The following is a 16,793-nucleotide window of genomic DNA, read 5'->3' as shown; positions in this document are numbered from 1 at the left end:
CAGCAGGAAGCATGCTGACCAATAATAGCCTGTAAGTGGTGACTTACAGAAACTGCCTGGTCTTTCTTGCAGCAGCTATGAGGCCTCCAGGGGAGGAGGTACATAGATCTACACATCCTTTCTAGATGGCAGCTACGGCCTGTTCACTGTCTTCTGTCTCAGGCGGAAAGGAAATCTTATATGATGGGGAGTTCTCAGGTCCCAAGTAGGAGATTTTTCCTTCTGTTCTCAAAGACAGAGATTGACCTTCCTAAATTCACACATTGACAAGCATTAAGATTGGGATTTGAATTCTGACATCTTAATTCTGAGTTTAACTCTTTTATATATCCACCTATCACAGTTTAGAAAACTTACTGGCCCAAGATTTAGGCAATCAGCATTGCTTGACACCATTTGAACTTTCAATGAAACGAGGCTCAAGATGAACTCAACCTCTGGACTCCCCAGTTAAATAAGCCAGTAAATTGCTTTCTTTGCTTGGGCTGCTTCAACACTGGTTCCTTAACATTTGCCAGTAAATTTTCATAATGATGTATGAAACTTTCAATTCTACATTCAGGTGTGTGAGCCCACGAAGAGCTGATCATTAAAGTGTACTGATGGTGAACTGGGTGCCAAGTCCCGTGCACATGCTTTGTGTAGGCAACTTACCCTGAAAACAATGAGGTAATTTTCATGGCCTCATTTTCTAGGTGAAGTAACTGAGGCACAGTGCGGTTAAGTGTATTTCTCAAGATCATGTATCTAGTAAGATTCAGAGCCAAGATTCTAACCCAGGGAGTCAAATGCCACAGTCCCTGCTCATAACCTTATTGTCACACAGACCTCTGTGGGTGCACCTGTGAATACCTGTACGTCTTAACAGTGGTATTAAGAGGTAGACTAACACGAGAGCCAGCAGGTGGAATGGCAGTTCAAGTACCAGACCTGGTGGCTTGAAAATCATACCTGGTGTGTGTGTGTGTGTGTGTGTGTGTGTGTGTGTGTGTGTGTGTGTCCAAAATCATGAGAGGAGACTGGAGAAGGGATTGAGGCATGGCTGTCTCCCCAGGTGGTGACTTCTCACTGTCCCTCTCTATGTGTGTTTCTCTCTGGCAAACACACATGCCCTATAGCAAAACTGAAATAAATAAATAGAGGTATACTAACAGGGAAGAAGCTACAGAAGGTTTTTAGCACGTTCATCATGTTCTGCAGTGCAGACTCTGATCTCAGGACGCCCAGCCACATGGCATGCTGAGAAGCCCTCCAGGGACAAGTCAGTGAGTTGAGACAAAGTCACTGGACCATGCTTCACGGCAAGGGAGCTCGGGGCTTCGGGAAAGTGGTGAATCATAGCATCTGTCATCAAACAGGGAGTCGGTGAAACAGGAGGATTTCTGGAAGCAGAATCCAGTTCAGAGAAGGCAAAGAGGATTAAACTGACAGGGGTGTCAGTAGGATCCCTTGCTCCATCCCATTGTCCATTATACCTTCAATCCAAGCAGTAGCAAAGTTTACGTTTATATGTGACTAATAATGTAGTGTTCTACAATTGTTGGGCATTTGTGATGTTCCTCATTTTTACCATTATTTGCAACACCACAAAGAACGCCTTTCCAAAATTTCCCAGTTTCCTGGGACCAGTGGATGGTGTGGTGGTTAAGGCATTGGACACTCCCACATGGCCGACCATGGTTCAAGTCCTGAATCTGGTGGCTTGTTTTCTCACTTCCTCTCTCTCTCACTCTCAATCTCTGTCTCTCTCTGGTCAAATTAAAAAATCAAAGAATGAGTAAATAAAAAATAAAATAAAGTTATTAAAAATAAATCCCAGTTTCCTAAGTATAACTTTCATAGAGAAGACTTACTGGGTGAGAGTATACATGTGTTAAGTATTGATACATGTTGTCAGATCATTGTTGACAGAACTTAACAAGCAACTTTTCTACTAGCTAACTACACAAATACATGTTTTATATACTTTTGTGTTTTTAGCATCCTTTTTAATCTTTGAAAATACAAGATATAAAAAACATTTATTGTTGTTTTCTTGGGTTTTTGTTTTTTGTTTCGTTTGTTTGTTGAATAATGAAATTATTCTATTGGCAATTGGGTCATTGAACACTTTTAAATTTTTTTCTCTTGTTTGTTGTCCAGCAAGATAAGAGCCAATGTCTGTATGGGACCTCCCGCAGAAGGAAATTTTTTTTCTGAAACAGAGCTTTTCCTCCCCTCCTCTCAGGTTTCACTGTTACCAGATTATGTTCACACCTCTTTTTGTCTAATCTGAATTCACTGTTGCCAATGGAAACCAGAGAACAATTTTGGCAGAGAGGATCTGTTTTTCCTTCTCTCTTCTCATCCTATAGAGTCCATCCCTACCAACCACCTTCAAATCCTAAACATAGAAGTAGATTTTCTCCAAGATTCACTCAACCTTCAAACAAACCAAATATTTCACTTCTAGAACTATACCAAAAAACGGGAGGCCTTCTTTTGTATGACATATTCTTCTGTTTTTCTGTGCAAAACTGTGTCATGACTTTCCTGACAACCCAATAGTTTTTAATTTTCTTGTTATTGTCTTCAGAAATGACTGCCTAGTAGGAGTTTACTCTTTTGCTCAAGTTGATGTTGGAGAGGGAAAATTATTTTCAATGTTTTGAAAATAATACTTACATGTAACTTAAGAGTGATATTTCCATTTGTTTTCTCTTTTAGTTAGTATAAAGATTGTATTCAAATTTTTAATTATCATTATAACTATAATAATAATAGGAATAATGCATATGTAGTTCAGATGCAGGAGTTGATTTAAACTGCAGAGAGCTTTTGTTTGCCTAGAGCTACTTACTTTAGTTATAAAGTAAATGCTAAAAAGTTCATTCTCTAAACAAATAATGATTAGTGATGAGTCTTCAGGATAGTTCTGTACCCCAAGTGTATTGCAGTATTATTCACAATAGCCAAGAAATGGAAACAACCTCAATGCTCATCAATGGATAAATGATCAAACAAAATGGTGTGTGTGTGTGTGTGTGTGTGTGTGTGACAATAGTATTCAGTCTTTAAAAAGAAGGAAATTCTTCCATGTATGAAAGCATGAAAAAGTGTGGAGGACATTGTGCTATGTGAAACCAGCCAGTCACAGAATGACGTATGTTATGTGATTCCACTTATACCAAGTATCTAAAACAGTCAAACTCATAAAAACAGAAAATAGAATGTTGGTTGCGAGAATCTGGGCGTGAGGGGAAAACAGAGAGCTGCTTTTCAACAGATGGAAAGTTTCAATTATGCCAGATGAGTAAGCTCTGGAACTCTGCTTTACAACATTGTGCCTACTAACATTGCTGCTGTATTGTGCATTTCAACGTTTGCTGCAAGGTTAGACCTCATATGAAGTATTCTCGCCACAATCATAATTAATTAATTAATTTGCAATTGGTTTAAAAGGTTTTCATGTGATCAAATCTATCAACAATCAATGAATTTTTGTCTTTTCTTCCATGTTTACAAACTTCATTCTTATTTCTACATCATAAAATCTCTTATAAAGCAAATGTAATTTTATATTTTAATTAATATTGAAGTCTTTTTTTGTGCGTTAGTTAAGGTAACTCTAGCTACTGTAACAGATAAATCCTAATTCTAGTGGTTCAACATAGCAAAAGTTTATTTCTCACCTCTATCAGAATACAGTGAAGATGTTAACTGGGAAGCCATAAGCATGAATCTATAAGGATCCAAATTTCTTCTATCTTGAATCTGTGATCTCCTTTAGGTCAATTGCATCCTCTTTAATGACCTAAAAAGAACATGGCGAAATGTTGACAGAACGTCTATCTGTGGAGACCAGTCATAGAAGAGATCTGTATCACTCTTGTTCACTTTCCACTGGTTGAGATTCACTGAATAGATGCACCAAATTGTGAGATTCTAGGGGTTTAGATGTGGGAAGAGGAGAGAACTAAAATAATCTTCAGGTAAGACAGAGAAGTCTCTGTCATAATTTGGCACAATTTTGTTGTAAAATGAGAAATAGGAATCTTTATCATTTGAAATTTGGGGGTTAATTTAAGCACCAAGTCTTCTCTATGGGGAAGGAGCCAGGAGCAATGAGAGATATAGACTGAGCACAAAAGGACCAAGTCTCAGACTTCTTATTGCATTCTGCCTGATATGTCTTGGACTAACTCCCTCCTGCCTCCCTCCACCATTAAGCCCCCGAATCTTCGCCATGGTACAGGAATTAGTGACAGCGAGAGAGATAGAGTGCAAAGGGACCTTGTACCAGACCTTTTACTGCATTCTGCCCACCCAGGTGTATTTTGAGGTTTTATAGTTTGTTGAACCTATTTCCTTCTCCAGTTGAATTTCTCCATCTTGACCCCAGTTGAACCTGGTCCTGAGAGGCTGGGACAGAAATTAACACCTAAAGCTGGTGACATATACTCTTTTCTGATTGGATGACAAAGCCCTCTCCCAAGAACATGCCTGAGAAGTAGAGCTTGTCTCCCCTCTGACACTATAGAATCTTCAGAACAGTAGGAAGAGGTATATAATTCATCAGATGACCAGAAACCAATGCAGAGACATAAGACATATGAGAAAACAAGGAAATATCTCTCCCTCAAAAGACCAGAACAATTCTCCCTCAACCATAGACAACACAAAAGAATTCACAGAAATGTCAGAAAAATAATTCAGAATATTCATAGTGACAAAACTAAATGAGATGCAAGGGGAAAAAAAATAAATAACTCCAGGAGATGAGGAAGTCCTTCCATGACTTGAAGGAGGAATAGACACCATAAAAAAGAATCAAACAGAATCTCTAGAGATGAAGACTGCAATACAGGAAATAAAAACTTCCCTCAAAAGTATTAATAGAGGGACCAGCAGTTGGCATAATGGCTATGTCACTGGACTCCCACGTAGTCGACCGCAGTTCGAGTCCTGGACCCAGTGGCTTAAACTCACACTGGGCATGTGTGCGTGCGTGCCCAAGATCCCGAGAGGAGAATGGAGGAGAAGGGATTGCAGCATGGCCATCCCCCTGGGGGGATCATTTCTCGCTTTCTGTCTCTCTATTTCTCTATGTCTTTCTGGCGAGTCCATGCACCCTGTAGCAAAAAACCTCCCCCCTCCAAAAAAAAAGTATTAATATAAGATTAAACCATGCAGAGTATAGACATTCTGCTCTGGAAGACAAAAGCCTCTGACTTAGATTGAAAAAATGAGGACAACATACTAGACACCATTAAGTGTCCAAATATCCAAATAATATTTATTCTAGAAGGTGAAGAACCTGACAAGGGCATCAAAGTTCTATTCTATGAAATACTTGCAGAAAACTTTCCAAACTTAGAGAAACATTCAGACACTCAGGCCCAACAAACAAACAATCCCAAATAGAATCAACATAAGAAGATCCCCTCAACAGTACATCATAGACAGATTGATCAAAATCAAAGACCAAGACAAAATTCTAAAAATGGTGAAAGAGAAATATCAGGTTACTTACAAAGTTTGTCCCATTAACATCAGACCTCTCAACTGAAACAGTGCAGGCAAGGAAAGAATGGGCAGACATATTCAAAACATTAAAATAAAAACAATTTCAACCAAGACTATTATACCTGGCAAGACTATCCTTCAAATGGGAGGAACAAATAAAATCATTCTCAGATAAACAAAAACTGAAAGAATTTATGAACACTAGACCTTTTCTTCAAGAAGTACTGAAAGTAGTACTGTATCAGGAAAATTAAAGAGAGACAAACAGAAATAGGAAACATAAAAAATAGAAAGAAAATAGCTTTAAAAATAGCATGAATAAGTCTGCAAATATTGACAATAATGTTAAATGTTAATGGGTTAAAATCTCCAATTAAAAGAAAAAGACTGACAGAATGGGAAAAAAAAAAAGCCCTCTGTATGCTACCTACAAGAAATGCACCTCATGGATAACGACATACATAGACTGAAAGAGAAGGGCTAAAAAAAGGGTATTCTATGAAAATGGAAATTTTTTAAAAAGTTGGAGTTATGATACTGGTATCAGACAAAATAGACTTTAAGACAAAAACTGTAAAACAGAGACAATGAAGGGCACGATACAGTACTAAAAGGGCTAATTTACCAAGAAAATATAACACTTAAAAATATCTACTCAACACTGGAGCATCCAAATACATGAAAGAAAGACTGCTAAATCTAATAAGAGAAATAGACTGCAACACAATAATCATTGGAGAATCTCAGTATCCTGCTGTCTTCTTTGGACAGATCATCTAGCCAAAGAAGTAAAGAAACACAGGATCTAAACAACACCATAAATGAAATGTACTTGACATAACTTTCCACCCAACAATCACAAAATATACATTTTTCTAAACTGAGGATGGAACATTTTTAAAGATAGAGCACAAAGCTAGCCTTTACAAATTCAAAGATATGGAAACTATATCCAGAATCTTCTCTGACCACAATGGAATAAAACTTGAAAGTAACTGCAGTGGGGAAAAATTTTAAAATACACAAACACATAGAAATTAAACACCTGTTCCTAAATGATTTTGCACCCATTAAATAAAGACCAAAATTTTAAAATTCATTGAAACCAATGATAATGAGCACATGAATTTTCATAATTTATGAAACACAGAGAGAACAGTCATAAGGGAGAAGTTGTTAGCAATTACTGCTCACAAGAAAAAAACTGAAAGGTGGCAAATAGACAACCTAACAACACATCCCAGGCAGTAAAACTGAAAGGTGGCAAATAGACAACCTAATTACACATCCCAGGGAACTGGAAAATTAACAACAATATATCCCAAAAATAACAGGAGAAAGTAAGTAATAAAGATTAGAACAGAAGTAAATTAAATACAGAATAAATGAACTATATAGAAAATAAATGAAACAAAAAACTGGTTCTTTAGGAAGATAAACAAAATTGACATACCATTAGCTATACTAATTAAGAACAGAGAAAGGAGCCAAATAAATTTAATCATCAATAAAGCAGGCAATATTACAACAGACAGAACAGAAATACAAGCAACTATACACCAAGCAAGAAAACCTGGATGATATTGACAAATTTCTGGAAACATAGAATCTACTGAACAGAAATACAAGCAACTATACACCAAGCAAAAAAACCTGGATGAGATTGACAAATTTCTGGAAACAGAATCTACAGAGATTGAATCAGGAAGACATAGAAAACCTGAATAGACCACGAAAAAGCAATGAGATCGAATGAGTAATAAATAGCCTCCCAACCAAGAAAAGTTCAGATCCTGAGGGTTTCACTTCTGAAATCTACAATCTGTTTTCTTCATTATTTATATATTTATAAATAATTTTATTTATTTTAATTTGACCAGAGAGACACACACACACACACACACACACAGAGAGGGAAAGTGAGAAAGTAAGCCACCAGGTCCGGGCCTTGAACTGTGATCAGCCATGTGGGAGGGTCCTGCACCTTCACCACCATGCCACTTGCTGGCCCCTCCACAAAACTTTTAAAGAAGAGCTCATTTCCATTCTTCTCAAACTATGTCTAACAATCCAAAATAAAAGAACCCTCCCAAATTCACTTTATGAAGCCTCCAATACCCTGAACTCTCAAATAGACAAGGACATAACAGCAACTACAACAAAAAAGTAAGTGATAAACTAATATCTCTGCTGAATGCAGATGCAACAATTCTCAACATGATACTAGCAAATTGTATCCAAAGACACATTAAAAAGATTATACAACATGATCAAGTAGACTATTCCAGGGCTGCAAGAATGGTTCGACATATGCAAAACCATAAATGTAATACATCATATTAACAGCAGGAAAGATTAAAAACCATATTATAATATCAATTGATGCAGAAAACGCATTTAATAAAATACAACATCACTTTATGATTAAGACTCATAGCAAAATTGGCACAGAAAGGACATTTTTCAATGCAATTAAAGCCATATATAAAAACCACAGAGCTAACATCATACAGAATGGGGAAAAGCTTTTATCCACTAAAACTGGAATAAGGCAAGGCTGCCTACTTTCTCCACTCCTATTCAATATAGTAATGAAAATCCTAGCCAATACAATCAGACGAGAAAAATAAAGTAAAAGACATTCAAGTAGAAAAAGAAGTTAAATTACCTCTGCTTTCAGATGACATGATTATATACATATAAAACCAAAAGAAATCCACACACACACACACACACACACACACACACAAAATAAAACCAAAAGAAATCCACACACACACACACACACACACACACAAAAAAACCTCCTGAAGTGATAAATGAATACAGTAAAGTGACAGGACACAAAATCAACATACAAAAAGCAATAGCATCTTTATTCACCAACAATGAGCACACTGAGTTTAAATTTCCTTATATGAGGAAAACTATGAAAAACTAAAGAAATAAATTGAAAAGAATACCAAAAAGTCAAAGTACACCCATGTTTATGGATTAGAAGAATTAATGCAATCAAAATGGTAATTACCCCTAGACTCTTGGTCAGCAAAGGACCCTGAGGCAGGGCCAGTCTCTGGCCACAGCCCCAGCTCCAGCTCCCCCAACCCCAGAGACACCCCTCTCAGGAAGGTAGGCAGATTTTTTTCCCTCTTCTTCTTCTTCTTTTTTTTTTTTTTTTTGTTAATTTCCTACTCCTCCTTATCCTACAGAACCTCAGCTTTCCAGCAGAGCCCCAGTTCCATCCTCAAACCCCTGGCAAAACTACACACTTCACACTATGACTTCTTTGTTTATTTGCCTTCATACTGTTTTCTTCCCTCCTATATTGTCATCTCCTCCTCATCCTCCACCCACCTAGAGGGACTAGATAAGTCTAGGATAACAGTTCTCAAATGCCCTAGTATTGTGAGTCTTCCAGGGATCTTCCCTTTTATTAAATCACCTGCAAAAAAAGGAGATACTGCTCCCCAGACACCTGAATTGAAGGCTCCTCCTATGGGGACCACATTGTTAAACACAACAGAAGAGCAATTTTGGCACACATCAGCCCACAGCAAAAGGGAAACACACTTGAAACCAGTCAAAAAAACATTCTCCTAAAAGGTATCCAAAAGTAAATACACCTCCCAATGGCTAGAAGTAGAAAAAGAGCCTCAGGTCTCAGTAAACCAGGAAATATGTCTCCACTAAAAGAACACAGTAATTCCCCTTTATCTCTTAAAAAAAAGCAGAGGAAGTTACAAAAATGTCAGAGAAAGAATTTAGAACATTTCCCAGTGATGAAACTCTATGAGTAGAAAAGAGACAATGAAATACAAGAGATTAGAAATTTCTTCAATGATATGAAAGAAGAAATGGAGACTATAAGAAAGAATCAGATGGAACTATTAGAGATGAAGTGTGTAATACAAAAAATCAAAAACTTTCTTGAAAGTATTGAAAGTCAACTAGACCATTCTGAAGATCAAATCTCCAACGTAGAAGACAAAACCTCTGACCTAGGGACCAGCAGTTAGCGTAATGGCTATGTCGCTGGACTCCCACGTAGTCGACCATGGTTCGAGTCACCGACCTGGTGGCTTAAACTCACGCTGGGCACGTGTACGTGCATGCCCAAGATCCCGAGAGGAGAACGGAGGAGAGGGGATTGCAGCGTGGCCATCCCACCTCGGGGGTGATTTCTCACTTTCTGTCTCTCTGTCTCTCTCTGTCTGTCTGGCGAGCACACATGCCCTATAGCAAAATCTCTCACTCAAAAAAAAAAAAAAAAAAGAAAGAAAGAAAAACCTCTGACCTAGAAAAGATCACCAAAAAGAGATCACCAAAAAGATAGAGAAAATGACCAAAAAAAAAAAAAAATGAGGATAATATACAAGTAATAGTAGATTCAATTAAACATCCAAACATCTGAAAAAGTGGTATCCCAGAAGGTGAAGAAACTAATAAGGGCATTGAAAATGTATTCCATGAAACCCTGGAAGAAATCTTCCCAACTTTTCCATGAAACCCTGGAAGAAAACTTTCCAACTTTAGAGAACCACTCAAACATCCAGACCCAAGAAATACAAAGAACCCCAGATAGAATCAACCCAAAGATCTTACCCAAGGCACATCTTAACCAGACTGACCAAGATGAAGGTGAAGACAAGATACTAAAACTGGCAAGAGAGAAACAAGTGACTTATAAAGGTCATCTCATTAGGTTAACACGGGACCTTTCAATGAAAACAATGCAAGCAAGGAAAGAATGGGAAAACATATTGAAAGTGTTAAGAAAGAAACAATTTCAACCAAGATTATTATATCCTACAAGATTATCCTTCATATGGGGAAAAAAAAGATTAAAATCTTCTCAAGGAAAACCTGAAAGAATTTTCCAGCATCAGACTAGCTCTTAAAGAAACTCCGAAGAGAGTACTGCTCCGAAAAAATTAAAGAATGAACAGTTAGAAATAATGGAATAAAAGACAACCAGGACAATGGCCAACTTAAATGTAGGAACAAGTCCAGAAATATTGATAATAACATTGAATATTAATGGATTAAATTATCCAATCAAGAGACACATACTGGCTGAATGGATATAAAAACAGAAACCTTCTATCTATTGCCTACAAGAAACGCATCTCACAGATAAAGACATGTGTAGGCTAAAACTGAAGGGCTGGAAAAAGGAACTACACGCGAATAGAAAACAAAAAAGAGCTGGAGTCTCTATACTAATTTCTGACAAAATAGGCTTTAAAACAAAAAACTGTTCAAAGAGACAAAGAAAGGCACTATATTGTAATAAAAGGGTTAATCAATCAAGTAGATATAATAGTTATAAATACCTATGTACCTAAAAAAAGGGGCACCCAAATACATGAAGGAAAGACCATTAGATCTAAAAGGAGAGATAGACTGCAACACACTAATTGTTGGAGACCGGTATATCACCTCTGGACATACGATCTAGACAAAAAATATTTAAAGAGATAAAGGATCTAAATGATACCATGAATCAAATGGACTTAACAGATATCTATAGAACTTTCTACCAAAAAACCACAAGGTACAGGGACCTGCAGTTAGCATAATGGCTATATCGCTGAACTCCCATGGAGCCGAACACAATTCAGGTCCCAGACCCGGTGGCTTAAACTCACGCTGGGTACATGAGCATGTGTGCCCAAGAATCCAAGGGGAAAATGGAGGAGAAGGGATTGTGGTGTGGCCATCCCCCCTGAGGGGGGGGGATTTCTCACTTTCTGTCTCTCTCTGTCTCTCTGGTGAGCACACACGCCCTATAGCAAAAACCTCTCAAACACACACACACACACACACACACACACACACACACACAGAAGGTACACTCTTTTCTCACCCCCACACAGAACCTTTTCAAAGATTGACCACATTATAGGGTACAAGGCAAGCCTCTACAGATTAAAAGGCATAGAAACTATATACAGCATCTTCTCCAACCATGATGGAATTAAACTTGATTTTAATTTCAAGAGAAATCCTCAAAAATACACAAATACATGGAAACTAAATAACCTACTCCTGAATGACTTCATAACTACTGAAGAAATAAAGACTGGAATGAAAAGATTCATGGAATCCAGTGAAAATGAGTTTCCATAATCTTTGGGACACTGCAAGAGCAGTCATAAGAAGGAAGTTCATAACAATTAGTGCACATAAGAAGAAAATGGAAAGAAGGCAAAAGGATCACCTAACTTCATGCCTCAGAGAATTGGAAAAGCAACAGCAAAATATCCAGAAAACTCTAGGAGAAAGGAAATAATAAAGATACAAGTAGAAATAAATGAATTAGAAAATAAACGAACTATAGAGAAAAATAAATGAAAGTAACAGCTGGTTCTTTGAAAAAATAAAATTGATTCACCACGAATGAGTCTTATTAAGAAGAGAGAAAGGAACCAGGTCAGTCAAATTTGTAATGAAGCTGGCAATATAACAACAGACATAATAAAAATACAAAACATCATGAGACAATACTATGAACAACTATACACCAACGAACAAAAAAATCTGGATGAGATGGACAAATTCCTGAACACATATAATCTACCAAGATTGAACCAGAAGAATGTAGAAAGTCTGAATAGGCTCATAACAAGCAGGAGATTGAATCAGTAATAAATAACCTCCCAACAAAGAAAAACCCTGGTCCTGATGGCTTCACCTCTGAATTCTACAAAATATTTTAAGAAGAATTAACTCCCATTCCACTCAAGTTATCAAGATACTACCAAATCATATCCAACAACTTATAAAAATGATTTTACAACACGACCAGGTATGCTTTATTCCAGGAATGCAAGGTTGGTTCAACATACGCAAAACCATAAATGTAATACAGCATATTAACAGAAAGAAAGAGAAAAACACATTATTATTTCAATTGATGCAGAAAAAGCATTTGATAAGATACAACATCCCTTCACGAGCAAGACTCTCAGCAAAATTGACATAGAAGAGTCATTTCTCGACACAATAAAAGCTATCTATGAAAAATACATAATGAACATCATCCTGAATAAAGAAAAGCTGGAAGTTTTTTCACTAAAAACTGGTACAAGACAGGATGCCCACTTTCTCCATGCCTCTCAATATAGTACTGGAAGTCCTTACCAATGCAATCAGAAAAGAGAATAAAATAAAAGGCATTCAAGTAGGAAAAGAAGAAGTGAAACTCTCTCTAGTTGCAGATGATATGATTGTATACATAGAAGATCCAATTGTATCCATGAAAAAAAAAATCCTGGAAGTAATATATGTGTGAGGAGCCAAGAAGGAGACTTAAGGAACATGAAGGACGTGACCGCTAGATGGAGACCAAGGTTATTGTCTGGACCTAACCTTGGGTGTCTGAACTGTTATGTGCAGAATGTTCCAAGTATTGTTACAACAACCTAATAAACTCAGTAAGGACTTTTGAGTCCCACGTTAAGGAGACCTTAAGTTTCTATTTCCCCACCGAGCAAACCGATTCCCAGAAACCACATGACCAACCATCCTTCCCGTTGTCTAGAAACCTATCTGTGAAAGCAGACACGCCTATTCCTGAGCGCATATAAGCTTGTCATACTTCCTCAATAAACAAGACTTGATCAGTACCTTGTCTCCCCTCTGTGTGTTTGTCCCTTCTCTCACTCCCTCCCTCAGGTGACTGTTCAACTGTCCTGCGGGTCGGGACATACACAGTAAAGTTGCAGGATACAAAAACAACATAAAGAAATCTATAGTATTTTTATATACAAACAGCAGGCAGACTGAGATAGAACTGAAAAAAGTAATTCCATTTACCATAGCCACAAAAAGTATAAGACACCTAGGAATAACTCTAACCAAATAATTTAAAGACCTCCAAAAGGAAAACTACAAGAAGCTAAAAAAAGAAATTGAAAATGACACAAAAAAAGTGGAAAGACATTTCATGTTCCTATATTGAAAGTATTAATATAATCAAAATGGCAATTCTACCCAAATTAATCTACATATTTAATGCAATGCCAATCAAAGTACCAGAGATATTCTTCACAGATCTAGAAAAGACAATCATACAATTTGTCTAGAATCATGAAAGACTTTGCCAAAGCAATCCTGTACAAGAGAAGTGGAATGGGTGGCATCTCACTCCCTAACCCAAAAATATACTACAAATCTGTAGTAATCAAAACAGCATGGTATTGGCACAGAAACAGACAGGTGGGAAAATGGAACAGAATAGAGTCCCCAGAAATAAATTCCCAAACATACAGCCAACTGATTTTTGACAAAGGGTACCAGTCAATCCAGTGGGAAAAGGAAATCTTCTTTAGCAAATAATGCTGGAAAAATTGGATATCCACCTGCAGAAAGATGAATCTGAAACCCTACCTCTCACGATTGATGAAAATCAACCCAAAGTGGATCAAAGCTCTAAACCTAAGACCTCAAACTATAAAAATGCTGCTGGAAAACACTGAGGAAACTCTGGGAGATATTGGGACAGGTGAAGACATCTTAAATAAGACCCCAAAGCACAGTCAATAATCCCAAAAATAGACAAGTAGGATTACATCAGATTAAGAAGTTTCTGCATGGCAAAAGACACAGTAATTAGTGTGAAACAACAGTCTTCAGAATGGGAAAATATTTTTGTAAACTATGTGTCAGATAAGGGGGTGATAACTAGAATACACAAGGAACTCAACCAGCTGTCCCGGAAGAAAACCACCAACCCTATTAAAAGATGGGAGAATGAGTTGAAAAAACCACTCTCTAAGGATGACATACAAAAAACTAAAAGGCATATGAAAAAAATGCTCAACATCACTCATTGTAAGGGAGATACAGATCAAAACTATGATGAGATATCACCTAACCCCAGTCAGATCTACTAAGATTAATAAAACAAAAAATGATAAGTGTTGGCAGGGGTGTGGTGAAAGGGGAACACTCTTGCACTGCTGGTGGGAATGTTAATTGGTCCAGGCACTGTAGAAAACAATTTGGAAATTCCTCAAAGATCTACATATAGAACTACCATATGATCTAGCAATCCCATTCCTTAGTATCTACCCAAAGACAGAAGAATTCTTAATTGGAAAAGCACTTTCACATCGACATTTATTTTGGCACTATTCATAATTGCTAAGAGGTGAAACCAACCCAAATGCCTACGAACAGAGGAATGGATTGAAAAACTGTGGCACATATACTCTAGGAAATACTACTCAGCCATAAAAAATAACAGGGCCCTGACTTTTGATAGAAAGTGGATAAATATGCAAGATTTACTGCTGAGTAAAGGAAGCTAGGCTATGAATGAGAGACATTGAATGTCTCCACTTAATATATACTGAGTGTCCGCACTCTCTGACTGAAACTAAATGACTAAAGGATATAGAAACACAGTAAAGGGTTGTGAATACCAGATACAGTGTGGGAAGAGGGTGAGTGAAGGAGTAGAGTCTGAGGAAGGACATTAAGGAGAAAAATAGAGAGTCAAAGCATTTATGGGCCAAAGAAATGGGTTATAATCTGTTGAAGTTAACTTTACAGTATTGTCAACTGGACTGGTGAGAAATGTACACATGTTGAAATATTCACTTTGCAAGCTAAATAATGTGATTGGATGTATAAAATAAATTGAAATAAAATTTTAAAAATGACAATTTGATGAAATCATAAAAGACTCCATATCATCAAAGCAATAACGCATAAAAAAGAATAAAATAGGAGTCATTTCACATCCTGGGCCAAAATATATTATGAAACTGTGATATTGTTGTGGTAATGCACAAAAACAGACATGTAGACCAATGGAGCAGAACAGAGACCCCAGAATAAATGAATGACTAAATAAATAAATAAACTCACCCCCAAACATATACCCAACTGATTTTGGACAAAGGTCCCAAGACAAGAAGGGAAAAAATATCTCTTTAGCATATTGTGACAGAAAAACTAGGTATACGCCTGCATAAAAATGAAACTGAACTCCTACTTCTCACCATTAACAAAAATCAACTCAAAGGGTCAAAGACCTAAACCCAAGACCTCAAATTGTAAAACTACTGTTAGAAAACACTGGGAGACATTGAAGTAGGCAATAACTCCCTTAAAGCACAGGCAATAAGCCTAAAAATAGACAAGTGAGATTATATCAGATTAAAAAGCTTCTGCACAGCAATGATAATAATAATAATAATTAGAGTGAAGAGACAACCCTCAGAATGGGAAATGTATTTGCAAACTCTCCCTTAGATGAGGGACTAATAAACAAAATATACAAGGGCTTCATCAGTTTACCCTCAAAAACAATTCAATCCTATTACAAGATGAGCAAATGAACTGAACAGATATCTCTCCAAGGAATACATACAAACAACCAAAAATTACATGCAAAAAACGCTCAACATCTGTTATCAAAATGGAGATGAAAATAAAAACCACAATAAGAAACCACCTAACCCCCATCAGAATGGCTAAAATTTAAGAAGTAAAGAATGATAAGTGCTGGCAAGGCTGCAGTGAAAAGGGAATTTTCCTAAAATTGTTGATAGGAATGTAAATTAGTCCAGCCACTGTGGAGAACAATATGGGGGTTCTTCAAAAACAAATAGAACTACTCTACAGTCCAACAATTCTACTACTGGGTATCTACCCAAAAGATAGGAATACACTCAGTTTGAAAACACTTGCACATCCACATTTATTGTGATATTATTCACAATTGCTAAGACATGGAACCAACCCAAATGTCCACAAACAGATGAATGTATTGAAAAGCGTGGCACATATTCTCTATGGAATACTACTCAGTGATTGAAAAAAAAAAAAACAAAAAAAAAACACTGAGACCTTGGCATTTGACAGAAAGTGGATGATCATAGAAGATTTACTGCAAAGCAAAGCAAGTCAGACTATGAAAGAGGGGCATTATATGTTCCCACTTTATATATTCTGAATGTCTGCACTCTATGGCAGAAATTGAAAGATTAGAAGATATGAAAGCATAGAGAGCAATTGCGGATATTACAGACAGAGTGGGAGGAGAGTAGGTATAAGGGGAGTGGGAATCAAGGGGAAAATAGATGGAAAAAATTTTAACTTATTATTTTAAATTTCAATCACTATATATCATTTAGCTGGTAGAGAGAATTCACTAAACATGAAATACTTCTCCGATGAGCCCAGCCAAGAATACTATATATGTTATCTTCAGGTAATAAATCATATTTGTGTCCCACAAATGTCTTACTTCTCTATTTTTTTCCTTAATTTCCTTC

The 16,793-nt window shown here is 36.9% G+C and overlaps 1 long non-coding RNA gene across 1 annotated transcript in view; it reads right to left on the bottom strand.

Annotated features, from left to right (window-relative positions):
• Window positions 1-16,793, bottom strand: part of LOC106733191 (uncharacterized) — a 34,473-nt gene that overhangs the window by 3,906 nt on the left and 13,774 nt on the right. The window contains exon 2 of the long non-coding RNA XR_001369378.1: window positions 3,672-3,793. This is a non-coding gene — a long non-coding RNA (uncharacterized LOC106733191). The remainder of the gene's footprint in view (window positions 1-3,671; window positions 3,794-16,793) is intronic.

This window comes from Tupaia chinensis, unplaced genomic scaffold, assembly GCF_000334495.1.
Source record: "Tupaia chinensis unplaced genomic scaffold, TupChi_1.0 Scaffold141014_1, whole genome shotgun sequence".
NCBI lineage: Eukaryota > Metazoa > Chordata > Mammalia > Scandentia > Tupaiidae > Tupaia > Tupaia belangeri.
Note: the sequence above shows the minus strand (reverse complement) of the source record. Positions and strands in the feature narration are given on the sequence as shown.